This window comes from Musca autumnalis, unplaced genomic scaffold, assembly GCF_047663935.1.
Source record: "Musca autumnalis isolate F117 unplaced genomic scaffold, ASM4766393v1 scaffold_3, whole genome shotgun sequence".
Lineage (NCBI taxonomy): Eukaryota > Metazoa > Arthropoda > Insecta > Diptera > Muscidae > Musca > Musca autumnalis.
In genome coordinates, this window is record NW_027411866.1 from 165,495,047 (window position 1) to 165,519,355 (window position 24,309).

Below are 24,309 nucleotides of genomic sequence, written 5' to 3' on the forward strand. Positions count from 1 at the left end.
AAAAAAAAAAAAAAACAAGTAAGAACGGCGTTAACTTCGGCCAGCCCGAACTTGTTTTACCCTCCACCACTAGATGTATTGAAGCGAAATGGAACAATTAGTTTCCTTCCGTTTATGAGGAAGACTAAATACCAACTTTCAGCAAGTTCGGTAAACCGTTCCAGGGGTCTATATCAAAACGTCGATCTATACATACAAGTTTGTGCGGAATGTTTTCAGACTCAAAAAAGACTAAATTCGACATTTCCGACATTTCTGTAAAACCTTCATAATTTGCGAAAATCAAGAAATACGCTTCGATGGCGGATATAGGAACCCGCGGACTTATACGGATAATAATTATGTTCTGGAATATTTTTTTAACCCCATGGAAGACTAAATAACAAATTTCAAAATACCGAAATTCGGGAGGTACCATTCTATGGGGACTATATGAAGGCGTAGACCAATACCGACAAATTTCTGGGAGAAAGTTGTATACCCCCAAGACGAAGACTAAGTACCAAATTGCAGCCATTTCAGTGTGATAATGAGGCTAAAACCTACAAAATACCGAAAATCGGGTGTAACCGTTCTATGGGGGCTATATTAAGGCGTGGCACTATACCGACATATCTCATAACGAGCGTTTAATACCCAAATGAATACCAAATTTCAGCCAGTTCGGTGGAATATCGAGACCACAACCTTCAAAATATTGGAAATTGGCGGTACGGTTCTATGGGGGCTATATTAAGGCGTGGAACTATACCGACATGTTTCATAACGAGCGTTTAATACCCCAAATGAATACCAAATTTTGTCCATTTCCGAGGAATATTGAGGCCACAACTTTCAAAATGCCGGAAAGAGGAGGTACTGTTCTATGGGGGCTATACTAAGGCGTGGAAATATACCGACAAGTTTCAGGGGGTTTAAGCCCCCAAATGAATACCAAATTTCACCCATTTCCTGGGAATTTCGAGGCCACAACTTTCAAAATACCAGAAACTAAGGCGTGGACTTGTCCCGACAACTTTTTGGGGGAAAGTTTTAAGTCCCCAACTAAGACAACCTTCAAAATACCGGAAATAGGGAGGCACCGTCCTAAAGGGGCTATACTCAGGCGAGGACCGACAAATTTCATATGGGACGTTAAATATCCCAAATGAAGTTTACGTAACAAATTTCAGCCACTTCGGTGGAATATTGAGGCCACAACCTTCAAAATACCGGAAACAAGGACGCACCGTTCTATGGGGGCTGTACTAAGGCGTGGACTTGTTCTGACAACTTATTCCCCAACAAAATACTAAATTTCTGCCATTTTTGAGGAATATTGCCGGAAACAGGGTGGCACCGTTGTAGGGGCGCTATATGAAGGCGTGGACCTATACCGACAAAATTCTAGGGAAAAGTTTTATACCTCCAACGAAGACTAAATACCAAATTTCAACCATTTCGGTGAAATATTGAGCCCACAACCTTCAAAATACCGAATATCGGGAGGTGCCGTTCAATGGGGGCTATAAAGACATGGACCTATACCGACAAATTTCTGGGGGAAAGTTTTATGCTTCCAACGAAGACTATGTACCACTTCGGGGTGATCATGAGGCTTAAACCTTTGAAATACCGAAAATCGGGTGGTACCGTTCTATGGGTGCTATACCAAAACGTGGACCGAAATAGCCCATTTGCAATCCCAAAAATCTTAGGAGTAATAGAAACTTCTATACCAATTTACATAGCTCTATTTTAAGAATTGCGAGCTGTATCTTGATTTCAACAAACGGACGGACGGACATGGAAGAACATATCGCTCATTTACTCAAAGAATGGCATAACTCAAAAAATACGTTTTCTGAGATAGCAATTTCTATTTTTTCTGAGGCTTCTACTTTATCATGTGTCAAATTTTCATACTGATATCTGTAAAATTCGTCGAGTTACAGCTCATTTACTACGAGTTTCGGAAATTCAACACAAAAGTTTTTTGAGTTAGTTTTGGTTAGGTTAGGTTAAAGGACGCGCAGCTGTCGTGTTTGACAACAACTCCACTCGGAGACCTTATGGTCCATTGTGTTCATGCTGAGTTATATAAAAGAAAAGAAATAAAATTGCATAAAAGGTATCGAGGGAAGAAGTAAGAAGTAAATAATGAAGAATAGTTATTTAAGTGCTATGGATTGAAAGACAGTTGAGAAATTGTTTTAGAGAGAAGAGCGAGTGAGGAGATTTTGCCATATTAAGGTGCTGTAATTTGTTCGCGTTGAAGCCACTTCAGACCCTTGGCGAGAAGAAGCAGTGTTGTCGGCTCGGCTTGGCAGAATGTTGTTAGATGATATTGTGGGTTCACCCAAATTTAGCACTGATATCTGGCTAGCTGTTTGCAAAATATGGTCCAAGTAGTTATTTTAGATTTTGTGCAACATTATTTTTTGGGGGGGGGGGGGGGGGGGGGGAAGTCAAATTTCAATCGCTAACTTAAAACGCGTTTTTCTCGAAACTGGCTTTTTTGAAATGTGTCACTCTTTGAGTAAATGAGCGATATGCTTTATAGGGTATCCCTTCGGGAAACCTGAAACCACTGAAGTATCTCTCCCTCGAAAACCATACAATCATGAGTGATGAAACAAATACACGGCCCTTAGTCTCCGGCAATACAAGGGTGCTAAGAATCCCCGGAGGTAAAAAACAAAATTTAAACATTGCAACATGGAATATAAGGAGTCTCTATGAAGCAGGAAAATTAGCCAACACCATAGCGGAAATGAATAGATTAAACATCGATATACTCGGAATAAGTGAGACCTGGTGGCCACAAAACGGTGAATTTAGCTCCCAAAACGCGAAAATATACTTCTCTGGCTATTCTACCGAACATCACAGAAACGGTGTGGGATTTATAGTAAAAAGTAACATAGCGCAAAGTGTAACGGGTTCTATTTTTAAGTCGGATAGGACTATGCTGCTTAAAATTCAATGTAAACCAATTGATATAAACATAATCCAAGTATATGCACCTACTGCGGACAAAAGTAATCATGAAATTGAATCTTTTTACGAGGAAATCGACGACTTATTAAGAATGACAAAAAGCCACGAAATAACAATAATTCAAGGCGACTTCAACGCTAAAATAGGAGCAGAAAAGTGTCAAGGTATAACAGGAAAATACGGTCTTGGCGAAAGAAATGAAAGGGGTGATAGACTAATTCAGTTTTGTCAGGAACATAAAATGATGGTAACAAATACAATGTTCTGTCTTCCCCCAAGAAGACTATACACGTGGAAATCACCGCAAGATAGAAGGGACACTATTGTAAGAAATCAAATAGATTTTATATTAATTAATACCAGATACGGATCTTCGGTTATGAAATGTTCAACGTATCCAGGTGCGATTGTGGTCTGAAGGAACATCAGCACCTGGATACGTTGAACATTTCATAACCGAAGATCCGTATCTGGTATTAATTAATATAAAATCTATTTGATTTCTTACAATAGTGTCCCTTCTGATTATGAAGTTGCGCATAAAAATTGCCACGAGCAAAAAACGGAAGATTCGCCGTAAACTCGATGTGGCAAAGCTTGAAAATACCACATTCAAAGCAAATTTCCGAGATAAAATATATCAAGAACTGAGAAACATAAATACTGAAAACGTTGACGACTTGTGGAACGCACTAAGGACTACGCTCAAGCCCCTAGCGGATAATACCCTTGGATACCACAAAATATTTAAACAGAAAGAGTGGATGACACAGGATATTCTCGACTTGATGGAAGAGAGACGAAAACATAAAAACATAAATTTTGAACGATATTGGGAACTAAATAGGGAAATCCAAACCGCTGTAAGAATAGCAAAAAACAACCACATAATTGAACAATGTCAGGAGATTGAAAGATTAAAAAGCCTTCACGACGATTTTAATCTCCATAGAAAGTGAAAAGAACTTGCTGGTGTATACCGCAAAACTCCCTCAAAAGTACTTTACAACAATAATAATGATCCTGTTTTTGACATAGAAGAAAAGAAAAATATCTGGAGAGATTATATAAAACAAATTTTTACAGATGAACATAGAACAACTTTTGAAGAACAGACGCAACATCCTCTTACAGGAACACCAATAAGTAGAAGAGAAGTTGAAACTGCTATAAACAGTCTGAGAGATAAGAAAGCTTGTGGGCCGGACGAGATTCCCTCGGAAATCCTAAAACTAATAGATGAAGAAAATATAGAAATTATAACAAAATTATTTAACCATGTGTATGATACAGGCCGATTCCCGCAAGATTGGCTAAAATCAACATTTATTACCATTCCAAAGAAATGCCATGCAAAATATTGTAGCGAATACAGACTTATTAGCCTTATGAGCCATGCTCTAAAAATATTTCTGCGTATTATCCACTCCAGAATATACTCAAAATGTAAAAAAGCCATGGGAAAATCCCAGTTTGGATTCAAGGAAGGTATGGGAACCCGAGAAGCACTTTTTTTAATACAAACATTGGTTCAGAAATGTAAAAACGCACAAAAAGACCTATTTCTATGCTTCATTGATTACGAAAAAGCTTTCGACACAGTGTTACACGATAAGTTGATTGACATCCTCATCTCCATTGGCCTAGATCAGAAAGAAGTACAATGTATTAAAAGTCTATATTGGAATCAAAATGCACAAATAGAAGTGAACGGGGAAATGACAAATAGTATTGATATATCCAAGGGAGTCAGACAAGGGTGCATATTATCACCTTTGCTATTCAATATGTATTCAGAAAATAATTTTCAAGAATCGATAAACAAAATTCCAATCGGCATTCCTTTAAATGGAACATTTCTGAACAACATACGATATGCTGATGATACAACTTTACTGTCGCATAGCATATCTGGACTCCAGAATCTTGTGAATAAGCTCACAACACACAGCGAGAAATATGGTTTGAAAGTAAAACAAAATTCATGGTTATAAGCAAAAAGAATGGCCACAATAATGCAACATTGAAAATTCACAACACCAATGTGGAGAGGGTTAAAAGTTTCAAATATCTAGGAATTACAATAACTGAACAGTGGGACTGTTCAAAAGAAATACGATGCAGAATTGAACTGGCCAGAGAAGCATTTTCAAAATACACACGAGTGTTTACGAGTCATGACATTAATCTTGAAACAAAGATTCGTTTTATCAAAACCTATGTCTGGTCAGTGCTATTGTACGCAATGGAAGTATGTACCATAAATACTTCTGATATAAAAAGACTTGAAGCTTTTAAAATGTGGATTTATAGGAGAGTTCTGAAAATTCCTTGGACAGCCCATGTGACAAATGCCGATGTTCTAAGAAGGATGCACTGCTAAAGAGAACTTATCTCAGTTATAAAAAGACGAAAGACAGCGTATTTGGGACATATTATGCGAAATCAAAAATATAAATTACTGCAAATTGTAATCCGCACAAGGATAGAAGGAAGGCCTGCTAGAGGTAGAAAGGAGACAACATGGATCGATAACATCACAGAATGGACTGGCATCCGAGACATTACAACCCTATTGTTTAAGGCTAGAGATAGAGAGGCGTTTGCAGATATACTAAGCAATATATAAACAAAAATATTACAAATATTGTATCCATATGTATTTATAAAAAATATTTGTATTGTATTGGTCGCTAACATTCGGAAAACGAATTAGCAAATAAAGAAGAAGAAGTGGAACTTACTCAAAAATTAAAGTACATAAAACTAATGAGATTCTTGTTAAATTTTATTGCTAAGTATCCCATGACTAATGCCTCATATTCAGTTTTGCGATTTATCCCGCGAAACAACTAGAAATGCACTTTAAAGTTGTACTTTTGTTTTACAATATTTATTTTCTTAAAAAATTGCTTCTAGCTTTGCTTAAGTAATAAAGTGATACAAACTAATTGTACATTAGTTGCCTATAGTTTTTGCTGCTGATATAATTCTCGACAATTTGTTGATTATTTGGCGTTTATAGATTTGTAATATCTAATTTAGTTTGGTTGCTATTCGTTCCCCAAAAAATGTGCTTTTTTGAAAGTCTACTAAATTATTTGTTTTTATAAGTTTTGGAGGTTTTCTTAATGTATTGTCGTGAATTGCAGAATAAATCGCACATTTTCTGGGATGTAGGATATTTTTCTATAGACAAACCAAAAATTAGCTGCAGGTTCGCGCAAGTTTGCGAGATATGCGACTTTTTAAGAAAGACATTGGAATATTCATATATCTATATTTTTGAAAATTTGATAGAAGAACCGGCATTAGACGTCAATGTTGGGTTCGTTTATCCCAAAATGGGTTCACCAATACTAAGAAATGTAGCTTTTAATTGTTTTATGACTATTCTTGCGAATTTCATTCACATTTTATAGAAAAAATGGTCAAATTTGAGCAGTTTTCTCAGGACATCGTTAAGTACCTAAAACAAAGCATAGTTGCACTAGATGCTTTTAAGTGATATACTCAATTGCAGTACCGTGTAATAAGATAAACATATCCTCAGTCGAAACGTTCAATTTGTAAAGTTTATGTCATATCAATGACACTATACTAAAAATAAAAAAATCTCAATTTTTTTTTTATTTACTAACGTATGTGGATCCTTGGGGGGAGAGGCCAAAGAAAGGATCTATGCTCTAAATTCTTTTTGGAATATTTTCTACTCAATGAAGACAAATTTTAAAGTAAACCAAACTCGGTTGGCAATAATTACCTAACACCATTTAAATATCCCAAAATGGGGTACCCCCTCATATTGGGGCTATAGCAAAACGACAAAATATGTTGCTAATATTTAGCAAAATTCGGGTAAAAGTGAAAAACGACCGCTTAAATATGATTTTATCGATTTTATGTCTTTGGCAACCGTACCTAAAATCTTCCGAGTGACATTTTTGTAGAATATTCCGAAGCTGAAAAATTTCATCTTGTGCCACTTTTATTGCGGTTCTTGAAATAAAGGACGAAAAGGACATTGAAGGAAGCATGTTAGAAGGTCGAAATGTTCTACGAAAAAAATCATCATTTGATTTGACTGAAGACATGCCATCTTAAATATAAGCTTAAACAACAGCGAACAAAGATATAACGCTCATTCCAGATGGCTTTTAGGGTCTCCAGCAAAATATTCATCACGCCATATCTCGAAAGTTCGACTCACGGCGAATCTGTCCTTCGGGGTTCTGTATATACTCACCAAGGGCTTTCATCTCCAATAGGAATTTTCCACCCCCCAGACTTTGAGCTCCATTTTGTTGCACAGTGTTATTTACATACTTCTTGACAAATTTAAAACTGTTTAAAATTTTACTCTGAAATTAAAAAAATGTGCTAATATCCTATGGAAACTATATATTGGATATGAATACAAAATGTTATCACTCCAAAATAGTTGGTAATTGAAATAGTAATTTTTAACAGACTGCATATTTCTTTAACATTTCAATTCCATTTCATTCCTCTGTTAGGCAAACAGGTGTAAGTAACATAACACCAAAATACGTCAAACGGAAGAAAGCTTTTAAAAGTGACTTTTACTCATTTTCTACCTCAACGCAACTGTAAATTGCTGTAGCACGTTTTTGTCTGCTAAAGCCGCAAATGCCGACACATAAAACATTTTCTCCATTGAAGTATGTCGATTTTCCTCTCCAAAATATACACTCACGCGTTGTAGATTTTTTCCGGTAATCATGGGAAAAGTGCGAGAAACGATGAGCTATGATGAGCTGAGAAAAATAGAGTCATTTTGATTTGATTTGGCACGCCGTGTTAAGACTCTCTGTGAAAATTTGCCAATGCTTTTGAGAGTGGCTGTGATGAAAGTTTTGCCATTCGTCGTCGTCGTCGTTGTTGTGTGCCTTACTCAATACAAAGATATTTGTGTGTGAACTATTGCGAATCTGACTGACTCTGACTCTGGGTCTCCACCAATGAGTGTGAGAGTGCGACGAATGTGTGCGAATTCCGGTTAGAAGGAAAAAAAGCCACCAGGCAGCACTTGGTGCCAGTATTGTCGGTATAACGTACAGCATTCGTGTGCGGCGTTTCACTGCTACTTGTCGTCGTATGGAATACAGCTCCGTGGTAATAATTCTTAGTTGAAGAAGAAAGAAAAAAGCAAGGCATGAAAAAGTAAAGTGTGTTTTTCTTTGATTTCTGCCCATTTTTCTTCTTGTGTTTTATGTTATGAGAAGATTGAAGGTAGTACTGAGCGCGCGAGTGATTGAATGTGAATGTAGATTGTGAGTCTTGTGCGTGTTAAAACGTGAAAAGCGACTAAATAACAACAAGAAAAGGAAAAATCATACATACATATATCACACGCACTCTCAAACACACACACCCATACATAGATCACCCATACATTTGGAAAACAAGCAAAGGTGTATTGCAAAAGAGTGTTAAAACCCTACACTGAAGTTAAAAAAGAATTGTAGTGCTAGTGTGTTTCTTTTTCTGGTGTAACGGTATTATGTCGAATGCGTTAGTGCAATTGTGCGTATCTCTGTGTTGTTTGTGTGTGAGAAGAAAATCGCTGTGATGGCGATGGTGATGATGATGATGAGAAATAAGTCGGTCGTTGTGGCATTTGTGCCCCTTGTGTAAAGGCATTTGAACTGGAAAGAAACACAACACAGTGGCCAGAAATGTTGAACAAAACAAATACTCTTATATGGAGAAGATGTTGATGATTATGACGAAGGCAACAACGTCTACAGCAACGACGACGACAATAACGACTACGACAACGAAGTTGCTTGTATACCACCAGATCAACATAATGAAAATAGTCGTGACAATGATGATGAGTGCAACAATAATCATGACTGTGAGAATGGCAACGATAGCAGCAGCAGCAGCAACATCACCGACAGCAACACCACCACCAACAGCAGCAGCAGCATTAGCAGCAACGGCGACAACAACGAAGAATCCAAGTAAGGAATAGTTCGATGTGCAGCAGTGGAACAGTTTACTTTTGTTTTTCCGCGTGCTCGCACACGCGTTTATAAACGGAATACGGAAATAACCACAAAATATATACATAAATAGTACAACAAATACTTGCTTACTTATGAGAAAAAAACAAACAAAAAATCACATAACATTCAAACAAACAAAAAATTGTTTCAACAAATAAACAAAATACTCAGCAACATTTTTGATTTCCATTACAAAAAAAAAAATCAATAAAAATTTCACTTCAAATTAGTTTTCAAATAGAAAGAAATCAATTCCATTTGCCAAAACAAAATTAGAAATTATTCTAAGCTGCTGATCATTGAACTTCCGCAACTCTTCAGAATTTGGTCAAGCACCATTTAGGGCCATCATGTTATCCTCGATACCATCCGATTCGTGGTGGTGGTCGTCGTTGGCCAAATTACAACAGGAAATTGTGTGAGTGTGTTTTGAATTTTCCCATGCAAAATAGTGCAATCTCCCTTTTTTTGGGTTTTCGGCTAATGTTGCATACCGTATTTGAAGTTGCATTCAAATCACCATAACGCCAACGACAGTTAACGATAATGACGATAATATATCTGGGGATTTTATTCCTGACTGTGTGTGAGTGTTTTGTTTGCCAATATTGCAAAAAGAAATTGTCAACAAATTCATTTGAAGTGTGTCGTTCGTCGCTATAATTGTGTGCGCGTTGTCTAATTACAAATTAGTGCATCAAACAGTGAAAACCACAAAAACTACTCCTCCTCACAGAGGAGTTTTAAGTTTTAAATCGTTAGAAACAAATGGGAAAAAATAAAATAAAGAGAAAATCAAAAAAACCGTTAACGCAACTAAAAAAATTCAATTTAGTGCAAAAACGGAAAAAAATTAAAACAAATATAAAATTTGCGTAAACTCAATTCTCTATAATCATCCTACCCAGAAAATAGCAAACTGCAACAAAAACACAATAAGCACGCCAAGAGCAACTAAAGTGATTTCATTTGTATTTCCTTTTGTCTTTTTGTTTGTTTCGAAGTTTCCTCCAATTGCCATTATAAAACACAACAAATGGCAAAGTTTTATTCTTTCTTTTCCTTGTGTTATCTTTGCAAAGCATGTGAACGAGGAGAGTGTGTGTTGAGAAAAAAAAAATACTGCAACTATTCTCCAAAACTAATTCAAATACTTTTGCATAGAATTTAAAACAAACAAACTTAAGTCGTTAGATGCATTACCAACTTTGTTTTTTTTTTCTAAAGAATCATATTGAAACTGGTTTTCTGTGTATTTTGACCAAGAAGAAAATAGTAAAAATTAGTGGATTCTTGCAGTCCTGGAACAAACCAATATATTTTTTTAGGCGTTTCACAGTGCGAAATATGGGCACTTTAGTGGAACTTTAAGGCCCCCACTCATTTATCAGTCTGGGCCGTCAGTCCGATGAACCCTTTCTGTATGTGTGACTGACAAGTGTGTAGCACGAACCATCAGTCAAGTCTAAAAATCTGGAATTTCTCCTCCAAAAATGAATGAATTCTATGTTTTTTGTGTTCCAACACCAACATTATTTTCTGTTTTTCAAAATTATTTATTGACAATTTGAAAATAAACACAATTTACCCAGACTGATGGGGGTTCATTTTGAAATCAAAACTATTTTGATTTTCATCAGTCTTGGAAAACTCAACATACATTCTCAAAATTTCAAAAAAAAAAAAAAAATGCTGGCAGTCAGACTGACTAATGAGAGGGGACCTTTAGTCATAACATTAATGTAAAGGACTTAGGTTACTAAAATGTTCCAAAAATGTTTCTTATAGTTGAGGGTCGTATGTGAATAAATATGGGCCACATGGGTTTCCTATAGTCCCCACGTTAATTTAATTTTTCAACAGATTTTGCTGCAAATTGGTATACTGGGGTTTCGGTGGATGGAGAACATCTGTACAAAATATTGTCAATATCTGTTCGCGTTTTGGTAGTGTCCCCATTGAGCGGTACCCCCCGATGTAACATGTTTTAAAGGTTCCAAGTTCTATTCTATATTTGGGTTCTATCTTGGCATTTTATGTTCTCCGTAGGTAGAAAACCGCTTTGCGAAATATTAGCAGCGTATTTTCTCGTTTTGCTAGAGCCCCAATGTGAGGGGGGGTCCCCCATTTGACATGTTTAAATGGTGTTAGGTAATTATTCACGGTGCGCCTTAATCAATTTTAAATGGAAGGTGCTTACACATGGAAATTTTTGCAGATTCTGAACCTACAGTGCTCATAGATGAGAAATATCAAGAAACAAAAAAATCGCCGGAGGGATTTTCAAATAAATCGCGATTTAACTTCACATTTTTATGCCGGGCATACACTATGGGCATGCAGGACAGCAACCGATGAACCCTTGTGTAAGTGTGTGATTGAATAGTGTGTGGCATTCCTTCAATCCATATTGCAAAAATGATGAATTTTCCTCCAGAATTCGATTTTGGGTTGAAGTTTTCCAAATTTTTAATTTCCTCACAAATAATATTTGTTGTTTTCAAAAATTATTTGTTGGTTACTTGGAAAATAAACAAAATTCATCGGATTGAAAGGGGTTCATTTACAAAATCAAAACTATTTTGATTTCAATCCTGCCAAAACTACTCCCAAATACATTGACAAAAACTTCAAAATTTACTAATACTATTACAAATGCTGTCGTGCATGCCCATAGTGTATGCCCGGCATTAGGGATTCTTTAAGTTTTCACGATTTTGCTTTTAAACCGCGACTCCTATGTAAACTGGCCTAGAGATTTTTCACAGCTTCAAAATTTTCTTTAGTCCCATTTTGATATGACTTGCGGTTTCCAAGCAAAATCTTGAAGACTTAAGATAAAAGCCTAAAAATTTGAATTGAACCTCAATATCTCAAAAATGGTAAAACCTACGAAAAAACCTGAAAGTCAGTCTTGTAGAGAATTTTCACAACTACAACATTTTCTTTAGACTCATTTCGATACAACTTGCGGTTTCCAAGCACAATCGTGAAAACCTAAAAAACCCTAAAATTGTGAATTTTTATCGTGATTTATTTAAAAATCCCTCCGGCGATTTTTTCTGCTTTTTTATTTTTCTTATCTATGAACATTGCTGTTTCAGATATTGTTTTATAAGGAGGCGATACAGTCCGTGCATTGTCTCAATTTGAAGTTCTTTATCTCAAAAACGGTAAAACCTACGAAAATATCATAAAGGTCAATCATGTGGAGAATTTTCGCAGCTACAACATTTTCTTTAGGCCCATTTACATAGGACTCGCGGTTTCCAAGCAAAATCGTGAAAACCTAAAGAACCCCTAAAAATGTGAACTTAAATCGATATTTATTTGAAAATCCCTCCGGCGATTTTTTTTTTTTTGTTTCTTGATATTTCTCATCTATGAGCACTGTAGTTTCAGAAAAACTTCCCATGGGGAAAACACCTTCCATTTAAATTTGGTTAAGGCACACCGTGTATTGCCAACCGAGTTTGGTTTAGTTGAAAATTTGTATTCATTGACTAGAAAATTTTCTAATGAAACAATTCAGAGCATAGATCATTGCTTTGGCCCTAACCGCCCCACAGTGGTCGCTGTCTTTGGCCAAAATTAAAAACATGAAAGTCCAATTTTTGGTACCAAATATGTTTATATCAACTTCTAACATATTGAATTTCTCTAAAAAAATTGTATTGGATTATTTCTTACTGTACTCTTTGAGAATAGCATCAAAAAGAGAACATTTAAGAGCTTGGATTTCGAGATTAATTCGTTGCAAAAGTAAGGTGTTAGCGAAATATTAATATCAAACTAAATGAACTCAATACTGACCAAACTTAATTCGTATATTAAAAAACAATGCATTAACTTAACTTTTATGCAGTTTTGTGTTTGTAATTTTTTTAGATTCATTATTGAATACGTGTGTTCACTAAAGGACTTTTGTAATGTCATTTGTTCAGTATAATTAAATTTCATGTAGAGTTTTAGTTATGTTCCCCCTCTTTTCCCCTCACGATTTTTTTTTAAGATCAGTAAAGAATCTATTTTCAAAATATCAGCTGCATCCTTCCGCATCTTTGGAACTTGTTCCCAAAACACTAAGGATGCCTTTCAGGGTATTTCTGTAATTTTTTCAAATGTGCTGGTGATACATTTCAGATTTTTAAATATACAGTAGAGATATTGTGCGATTGAGTTATATGAAGGATACGTCAAAATGTGGTTCTCAATGTAAAATTTCGAAAATTCAGCCATTTTGATTGATTATTACGGCTAGAACACTAAAAATACCGAATATTGAGCGGTCCCGATTTATGGGGACAACATCAAAGGGTGGACCTACATTAATCGAAAATTTTTTGGAGTTAGCCTTTCGGCCATTTCGAATTAATAATTTTTATAAAACCTTCAAAATTCCGAAAATCTGGTGGTACCATTATATGGACCCATTTCAAACAATTTTTGCAAGAAGGTTTTCTAACACTAGGCAGTACCGATAGCCAAGTTTTTGCCAATTTAATTGGAAGATGTGGTCATGACCTCCAAAATACCAGAAATCAGGGGGTTTCGCCCTATGGGGACTATACCTATGTTGATTTTTTTTTCACCCCCCTGTGCTACAAATGTTGACCAGAAAAATATTCAAGCGTTCTGATGCAAAATTCTATCGTGTTGAGATCCATGGACAACGACAATGCCTGTAGTTTGTTTGGGTCATTTTGTTTAATTTTTTATAACGGCAAAAGTAATGAAAATCTGGGTTTCTTACATTTTCAAATTTAAACGGACATATCTTCTTTTTTCACAACGGATTTCTATTGATCCTTCTTAATTTTAAAGGGGCGAATAATATCTTTCGAACTAGTTATTATTATTTTATATCGGTTTACAAATGGCTAAGTTATAATGGTTTAAGCATTAAGGTTTTGTCCTTCCATACAAATCGCCCCGGACTAATCTACATACATTTTACAAATTGAACGTTTCGACTGGAGATATGTTTATCCTATTATACGGTTCCGCAAATGCTTTAGTTACTTTACGATGCCCTGAGAAAACTGCTCAGATTTGACCACTTTTTCCTATATAATGTGAATGAAATTAGCAAGAGTAGTCTTCAAATTATAAACAGCAATATATCATAGTATTTGTGAACTCATTTTGGATAAACGAAACCAATATTGACGTCTAATACCAGTTCTTCTATCAAATATTTAAAAATACAGATATATGAATATTACGCACCTATTTTTTGGTGTGCCCAAAGAAAAATATCCTACATCTGCAAATGTGCGATTTATTCTGCAACTCTCGACACCACATTTAAAAACCTCCAAAGATTATAAAAACAAAAAATTTAGTTGACTTTAAACAAGTAAAAAAGTATCAGTCGGCTTTGCCGACAGAGATATATCCTCAGCCTGTGTGGATTGAAATACCTTCAGGGGGTTTTCAAAATTTTGGCCGTATGCATCGACAAAAGTATGGATAGGATTAAAGCTCAAAAATTTGCGGGGATATCGATAGATAGGGCTTTTTTATCACACTAGCCTGCGAAAAATATAATATAGCTATATTCGGTAATATATTCGGTTCGACCCCTCCAGTCACTACATATGGTGCCATAGGGGTTTTTTTACAACTTTCGGGCTGTTTTCTCAAGAAGTATGGACTTGCCCCTTAAAAAACTTTTACTGCCGTAACTGAGGCAGCGAATGTAACAAATAAAAATTATTCGAGAGCAGGTCTTAAAGTGAATTTATCCAAAATTTTGTGTGGGAGGTACGCGAAGTAGTGGACAAATATAGTCCATATTCGAACCTGATCTATATCTGGTAGATATTTTAAGATGTGTAAAGCATGGACCAAATCGGTCACTCTCATCTAGAATTATCGTGAGCACAATTTTTCCAAACATTTTTGAACTTTTGTGGGGGAGGTACCTGAAGGTGTGGACCGATATGACTTATCTTCGAACTTAAACTACTACTTTTCACTAAAATAATTTTTTACTTTTGGAATTTTCAAATGAAAACTTAGATTGTTCTGAATGTCATGTACTAAAAATTTACTTTATGAACAAGTTGTCTAAGAAATATTTAAAATTTTTGAATACTCTTTTTGAGAAAACTTCCATTGAAATCTGTATTACTTCTTTTTCTCATGTAATTTCATCAAATAATAAAGGGTCGAGGAATTCTATAATAAATATAAAGGTCTTGAGGATTTAAGCTCATTCTGTATTAAAAAAATTACGTGTTTAGTATTGTGCGGATTGGAAGTGCATGAAATGACATGTTTACTGGATAAAATGTACGATATATCAAGTGTTTTCCGTGGAGCATATCTCTAAAACTAATAAGAAAATTGTTTTACTGCCTTAATTTTTTATTATTTATTTTATGGAGAAAAATATATTGTTGTGCGTCATAAAGTGCTAATATCTGCTATAAGTAGCATACCCACCAGAATTTTTTCCTATCATTAACAAAGTTGTAGCTGAAAACTACCGCAAACAAAATTAATGCTCAAACATTGGTTAAATGTTATTAAAATCTGCTTTAATTTCGGGCTTTAGGCTAACGATAAAAATGTACCTCGTCGAAATAATGGCCTTTGATTTCTCATATGTTTCGACAAAATCCGCTTCAAATAATTTAGTGTCGATTTAGCCCAGTTCTTTCGTTTGTCTGGCTCGAGCGTATGATAACTCTCGAACGGATCAACCGAACATTAAGTCTACCTTTGTCGAAGGTCCAAATCGATTTCTTCGAGACAAAGATTAGGTTCGAATATGGATTATATCGGTTCACTCCTTCAGGGACCTCCCATACAAAATTTCAATATCCCATTTCACCGAAACTTTGAACATCCTAAAATTACTTCCGGATATACATATGTATAACACTTACTGAGAGGGTCTATATGGGACAACATCTTCGGATACTTCCCTCACAAAATTTCAAAATAAGTGCAATATAAGGGCTGTTCGAAAATCCATTGGACATTTTTGCCAATGCTACTCCTCGTGGTCTTGTTTGCAGCGATATTCTATTTTTCGTGGGTAAGTCGATGCTTCCTGACATAACGGTTCAAAAGCTCTAAATCTTAGCATGACCAACTAAAATGACGGACTAACACGATAACTATCAAAAGGAATGACTTCCAAAGTTTGGTCCACTTCCAAAATGGACCATTCTTGCAGGTATCTTCTCCACAAAAGTGCAAAACTTTTGCGCTCTTATCGAAGTCAAATTTATGATTACAACATAAACATTTATTCGCAACGCTCACAATCGTGACGTTTTATACCCAAATGTTTCGAGATTTTTGTCGGAAAGTGTATACGTCCTAAAAAGACAACGAAATTCTGAAACTCCCTGACTTCACAATTTTTAGGACATAGATATTGGTTGTGAAGCCCGTATTCGATCTGTCTATAGATTAAAGTCTAACTTTTAAGACTGATACTTTTTTACTTGTTTTCGAGAAAACAAAGGTTGTGAATTTTCATAAGTTGGTGCCGACAGAAGTGAAATAAGCTCTAACTCCTCCTGATAAAAATGTTTTCTGTTCTAAATGCCTGTTCCAGCACCTTCAAGAATATAAAAATTTTCACTACTGAAAATGAGTAGATTCTTGCAGTACTGGAACAGACCATAAATGTAATTTTCTGAATTTTTCAGTTGCATGGACTCTATAACTTCTGGTAAAATAATAAAGTTTTCGTGTTTTTACAGTGTTTTATTTAACTTGTTTTGGTCCGTTTAGTTCAAATCAAATTAGCAGTTGACCAATCAAACTGAAACTTTGCATACTTTTCAGATTTAGATGACAATACATGAATATGGAATCAAAACCAATATTGGTCCATTTTATAGTGTTTTAACGATGTTTTATTTAACTTGCATTTCAACTCTGGTAACTAATTTTCCACACAGTTGCAGTTGACATATCGAACTGAAACTTTGCACACTTTTCAGATTTGGATGACAATACGTGAATATGGGCCCAATTTTTCCTACAGCCCCCATATAGTGGTACCACCCGATTTCAGGTTTTGAGGATTTTTTCTTCATTTTTGCCCGAATTAGCTGTCATTTGGCATTTCCAATGATACAGACATTTCCCCACCAAAAATTGTGAACATAGGTCCAGGTTGTGGTATAGCCCCCTTATAGCGGTACCACCTGATTTCAAGTATTATGACGATTTTATCTTCATTTTGAGGCCGAATTGGCTGTAACTTGGCATTTGGAGTCCCCAATGTTACAGAACCTTCTCCACCAAAAATTGTTGACATAGGTATAAGTTTTGATATAGCCCCCATATAGTGGTACCTCCCAATTTCAAGAGTTTTAAGGATTTTATCTTCATTTTAGCCAGAATTGGCTGTAACTTGGTATTTGGAGTCCCCAATGGTACATAAACTTCCCCACCAAAAATTATGGACATAAGTCCAGGTTTATTTAAATTTTCGGCCTAAATTGACTATAATTTTGTACTCAGTGATCAAAAAAATTTTTTTACTAAAAAGTTTTCTTATTCTTCAATTTTTTTTAAATATAATTTAAAAAAAAATAAGTTTCAGTGTTTTATTTAGGAATGCACTTAAAACTAGGAAATAATTTATGGCTTAGCCTCAATAAATATATTCTTTCTCATGATGGAATCTCTCAAATAAAGCGCTTGAATTTAAATTATAAATGGTGGCAAAATTAAACGGCAATCGTTTTATTTGAGAGATTCCATCATGAGAAAGAATATATTTATTGAGGCTAAGCGACAAATTATTTCCTGGTTTTAAGTGCATTCCTAAATAAAACACTGAAACTTAATTTTTTTAAATTATATTTTATTATGACATAAAAGAATATTATTTTCTTACAATAGCTGGCAATGTTTTATTGGAAATGTTCGGTACAAGGCTAATCTGCACTCTGGGATTCGAGTTATTCTTTTTATGGAGTTATTTATTTCAATTAATTAATGGTATACAAATACTATTAATAGGTTTTTTAGATAGATCTTCTTATCAGCATCAGTCCCCGCGGTAAAATGTGTCGAATTGATAACTTAATAAGGCAAAAAGTAACACAAAACTTTTTTAATTGGACTGAAGTTAATGTGTGATATATTGATATGTACATACTTTGAAGAATAAGAAATACTGTAAATCTTTGAAATGGAATCGAAAATGCCAAATAAGGGCTACTGTGGTTAAAAAATCTGGGATACACCAAAACGTAAACTCACATGTGTAATATTCATTTGAAAGATTTTTTAGTTATTGCGTCAATTCTGTTGGAGAATTTGTTTAAAAACTTTAAAATACCAGGCGGAACTTTCGTATGGGGACTATACTGGACGTATTATGATATGCTGCATTTTACTCTGTTCCAAATTTCAAACTTATATATAATATTGTAAACTCTCTCTATTGAAATTATATACTTTGTGTCAATATTTCATATAAAATCAACTAAAAACCATTTAAAATAGCTTTATGTGACGCTACACAAAATTTTTTAATTTCTTGATTTTTGGTCAAGTTGGGCCCCCCCGAAATGAAATCCTGCGTACGTCCCTGCTTATAGCTATTTTACATTACGTGCATTTCATGTGTATGTTTTGCATTTTTTTACATCTACATGAAATACACGTAATGTAATATAGCTATTAGCAATAGAATTCAACAAGAATCTCATTAGTTCTATGCACTTTAATTTTTGAGAAAAGTTCCACTATAGTTTCCATATTTCGCACTGTGCATTGTAGGGAATTTCAAAGAATAATTAAAGAATTGTTTCACATAAGACTAATTTGTATAGCTAAAGAAAAATATTAACACTAATCGAATACTACTTGATTTGCCGGAGAGCCACCGCACTATAGGTAATTTAGACAGGTTTTTAGGCAAAAATTCGATTTCTGCACTTTTAATAACGCGAGTATTATAATTTAACTTGAAGAAAGAACATTTCTGTTTTAGGGATATGTAATTTGTTTTCAAAAATATTCAAAATGTCGAAGATAAAATAAAAAATACTAAAAAAGATTAAAACTTAGAGCCGAATTTCAACGCAATTCATTAGACTTTGGTAATAATCAAATACGTAGATATGATATTCAGTGGAATGGTGGCGGTGTGTACTTTCTGTTTTAAGATAAGATTTTTTCAAAATGTTTGTTACATGGGAAAAAAATCCTTATATAGGATACAACCTAAGATATTTTTGTTACAAAATGATAGTATTATACATTAGACTTCTACAAAATTGTGCAACTTTGGCTGAAATTCTGCCACCGGGAATATCTTCAGAAAAGGGTCCTGAATCAACTACATAAACTGTATGCAATTTTTTGAGTCATATTTGATTAACCATATTCTTGTCTTAAAGAACAATAATTGTGAAAACATAATATCCACCAATCTTCATCTGCAAGGTCAAATTTCTTGATAAAGTTTTTCTCGGGTTGGGGTGTACAAATACACTGTGCAACATTTTTAAGGTGATCTTGTGCAAACAATTCGAACTGAGGATTTTTTAAAGGTACAGAACCAAACGACAAGAAACCCTAGTTGGGTTTTGTTGTGTCAGAGGTCTTCTGACCTCTGAAGCAAATTTGTAGATAAGGACAAGAATAAAATATTTGGAGAAATAATGAACTCGAAAAACTACATTTATTGCCTCAAATTCCAAAATATATTCAAAAATGCCAAAATTTTTATACATTTCGCACCGTATCTCCAAAACCGTTAATTTTCTGAATATTTTCTTTTGAAAATATATTCCCTGGAATGTAGTACACAACTCTTCAGAACATGTCATTGTTGTAAAATACCTCTATGCCGTTGTTTTCTGTACATTTTTCAACGAAGATTTAATAAAAATGTCAAATATTGTTGTGAAATCCGAAATGCGAGAATAAACTGTTGGTGTGAACTGTGTTAGAAATACGTTTTGTAAAAGATATGATGCAAAATACCGCTGAAACAACATGAAGTAGGCATTTTAGAGTTTCAGAATGTTCTAATGAATTGTTGAGAACTTTATTTGGAAGATTTTGCAAAAGGTTACTTGGTTCAACTCCCAACAGTTTAGCCGATACTGACCAGAATTTTAGCAATTATGTAAAATTGTCTATTCTTTATAGATTTTGATGCCCTAGATGGAGTTTTTCTTATGTTGTTTTTTTTAAGATAAGTTCTACAAGTTTAGGGCTACAATATTGCTAAAGACTGCAAGGCCAAATTGCCATTCGTTTTTGATATAAAGGCCTGATAAATGCAAAAAAGTGTAGATTTAGCCCGGTTTAGATGAGGCCATAAAATCCGAACTGGATCTGACAGGACGAAACCCTACTAGTGTTTTTGTAGTCTAAATATGTACTTTCAAAAAATGCATACTAGAAGTTGTTTGCATTTTCAGTGTTGCATAGTGTTATCATATGTATGAACAAGGATTGAATTTACAGTATATTTTTAATTTTTGAGTAATAATATTTTTTAATAAGTATGAAGTTTACAGTTTGATTTGAAATACTTCAATTTCGGAGATATTTCTATATTTCGAAAAGACTACTTTCGGAAAATTATTGATACAGAACAATGTTTATTGGGACTATCCTCAGTTTTGCACCCACTATGCTTCGCTTTAATTTTGTTAAGCTAATTTAAGCCTTTGCAGTTTAATGGTAACTCAAATGGTGTTTATATCGAAAACTGGATTCAACCAAATCGGTTACTCCCCAGAGTTTTAGCGCCCAGTAGCCGGAGAGGCGGATTTCGCTAAATCAATTTTAAATTGCCTGGAACGGTTATATTTATCATTGCATAAAAGGATAGTGCGTCGAATGTTAAGAAAGCTGAAGTTGAGGGCTTTCTTCAAAGCCTCATATTTTCCTTAGGTTGTAGCGTGTGCTTTATTGCCATATCTTAATTAATATCCAGGTTCCTAGGTGGAACATAGGGTCACCATCAAATCAGATTACCTCCAATATTTACCAGAATGAATCACACAGTTTTATATTCCACATTATCTTCCCGAATAAAGTCTGACCTAAAGTATAACCCAAAAAATGGCCACAAAATAGAAAATCATTCATAAAAGTTTAATGACCCACATCTTGACGCCTTTAGCAATTTCTGTGCTCAGTTTGTTGTTTATTGTGGAGAAGTGTAAATTTGTTAACTTTCAAGAGAAACAACAAAACACACACATACACAAAAAAACAACAGTTGAAAATTTTCCAATAAAAAATTCTTTATAGCCGGCACTTTACAGCGAAATGTTGTTATTTATTGATTTGGGTTGAATGGAAGCCATACAAAAATGTAAGAACTTGACCAAGAATAGCACCATCCGTTCACTTCGCTGTAGATGTTGTCGACGTTACTTGATCATCGTCGTTGTAGTCGTTGTCGCAACATGGGGTTCGTTGTGCTCTTATGCCACGACAGTAACACCAGCAAGTTTTGGTACAAAACAAAACAGAACAGAAAAAAAGTTGAGTGAAATATGACGACGAAAAGTACGCTAAATACAATGTATGGCCCAAAAATATGCTTCAGGCTTTTAAAAAGTTTCTGTTTCCCCTTTAAACAGTGCCATAAATTCCAAGGGTATATTTGCCAAAAACGGATGATAAAATGTTGCCTGATTTTAGGATCAGAGCGGGGGAGAGGTGTAACCAAGTAAATAGTTTGAGCACAATTGAAATTGATTTTTTATGGAAATGTTTTTATTTTTCTCATTTATCGACAGACTTGGGATAATAAACAATGATAGAGAATTGAATGAATAAACAAAAAATTATAGGAATTTTGTAAAAGAATTTTTGTTGTTTTAAGATTTTAAGACACTTTTATGTAAATTGAATCAAAGAAACAAAAGTAATGTGACAAAATGGAAAAGTGCGAAAAATAGAAAATCTTAGAAATTTTGTTTCAGATTTTATATTCTCAAGCTCAAGTTTTTAAAGACCTGAAAACACAAATGAAACGAATATTTTTCAAAATTTGAAATCGAATCATCCTAGCGAAGCAGATCTTAAATCTCAAATTCCCGTACTTCAAACAAATAGTTTATATAATTTACTCTTATACTAACATTCCTTAAGTGACATGATGAGACTTCTGTCGTACAAGTGGAGCATACAGCACGATCCTAATTAAGTTCAATGATAGGATATACATGTGTCAAATTCTATAATATCAAATGTAAACGTAAAAACGTTGTTTTATAAGTTGGTTTGCTGTCAAAAGTTCGTCATAGTCAAGTTCCAAAAAATTTAATGTTTTTCATTGTTCGCCAAGGTGTAAGGAAGGGAAGACTTGTTTCGGTCCTCGCCACAGGATCTCATCAGTTCCCTTGTTTCTTGTTTGTGGATAGGATCGAAACTAGTCTTCCCTGCCTTACCCCTTGGCGAACAATGCCAAACCTTCTCCACTAATAAATTAATTGTTTTAAATATTAAAACAACAACAATGGGATTGAGCCAGACTATTTTGAAAAATCAAAATTGTAACAGCTATCCCAATAAAAACTCCACCAATTAACCAAAATTTTAAAATTTGTTCAATGTAACCCAACTTTTTTTAAACATAAATTTATTTTGAATCAAAACCTCAATGCAGATCTAAAAAGTCCATTATTGTAAAAATTGGTATCATAATTTCAATGTTATAGCCAAACTAAGCTCATATGTGGGACAAAAAAAATTATTTTTTGTTTATTAAAATAGTTGTCACATGCAGTCAAGAGTGACAAATATTGGAAACAAGTAAAAAAGGTTTGAGTTCGTCCTGGCTGAACTTTTTATACACTGCACAACGAACTGTATTGAAGTGAACAATAACAATTAGTTTTCTTTCCATTATTGCATGAGTAGTATACCCCAACTGATAATGCTACCTTCAAAAGAGCTCATATGGAGCGTCATCGTAGTTCTTTCCAGAAACATAAACCAAAATTTACAATTTCCGAAATGACCTTTCAAACTCCTTGCAACACATAATATTAAATTGCAGCAATCTGTTCAAAAATTTGACAAAAAAAACCCTAGAAATACATAAATTTGGACAATACCAGCTAGACTTAAACCTCGATATATGTAGATGGACAGTTTGTTTGTGAGTAAGTTTTCTATTTTTTGAGAATACAAAAAAATTCGGTAAAAAATGTGACTAACATTTTCAAAAAAACCGTAATTTGTGGCTCCGCTTATATGTGGGATATATTAAAACATGAACCTACACTGTCTGATTTTTTAGAACGCATGTTTTGTACCTGTAAAAATGTTTTTTACCTTTTGCGAAGGCTAAATGCCAAACTTCAGTTATTCCGGTCGAATAATGTGGCTAAAACTTTCAAAACACCGAAAATCGGAGGGTACCGTTGTATGGGGGCTATATGAAGACGTTGGCTTTTACCGATCAGTTTCTGGTGCAAAGTTGTGTGACTCCATAGGCTAAAACTAACTACCCAATTTTAACCATTTCGGTGGATACTGGAGCCAAAATATTCAATAAACCGAAAATATTGAGGGACACTTCTACGGGGGCTACCCAGCGAAAAATTTGCCTTCAAAGAGGCAGTTTAATGATATGTACAAGTGATTTGGAAGTGCATCAAACTATGCATTTTCACTCATGATTTTTACAAGAGAGTGACCCCGGAAAAAGGCACTCCATTGCACCGCATTTTAACTGACCCTTTGGCATTGCATTTTAACTGACCCTTTGGGGTAGAATAGGAGGCAGTCCAGAGCACGTGTTTTGAATAACAAAATAAAATGTATTTATTATTATTTGTGTAAAACAAAAATATTAATAACTTTATTAAATTAACAAAAATTATGAAAATTCTCTATTGAATTCAATCGCAAACATGTGTGTTTCCTCCGCTCTTCATTTAATCCAAGCTTAAGTGCTTTTGCTTCAACTGCTAAATGGGTTTGATATTGTCTTCCCATCACCAGTTAAGATTTCGACATATACTCCAACAGCACTCCATTGGGAAATTTTCTTCTCGTGCGTTACCGGAGAAATGTTCACAAATTAAATATTATTTAGTTTGTATTAACAAATGTTTGGAAATGTTAACACGATTATCTATTTTTGGAAATGTATTCCGCTGCCTGTAGAGATGTACAAACTGATTTATGTACATGTAGGGATCTCAACAACTGCTAATAAAATGTAGTGAACGGAGTGCCTTTTTCACGACTCCTTTTGCACTGCATCCGGATGCTGTTAAATTGTGAGGAATTGGAGTGCCTTTTTCACGACTCCGTTGAACTGCCTCCG

General features: G+C 34.6%; 1 protein-coding gene across 1 annotated transcript in view; it reads left to right on the forward strand.

The window, feature by feature from the left end:
- The first annotated feature begins 8,058 nt into the window (after positions 1-8,058).
- shakB (Innexin family member shaking B) overlaps positions 8,059-24,309 on the forward strand; it is a 1,117,028-nt gene continuing 1,100,777 nt past the window's right edge. The window contains exon 1 of the mRNA XM_073975227.1: positions 8,059-9,432. The gene's annotated coding sequence lies outside the window, so the exon portion shown is untranslated. The remainder of the gene's footprint in view (positions 9,433-24,309) is intronic.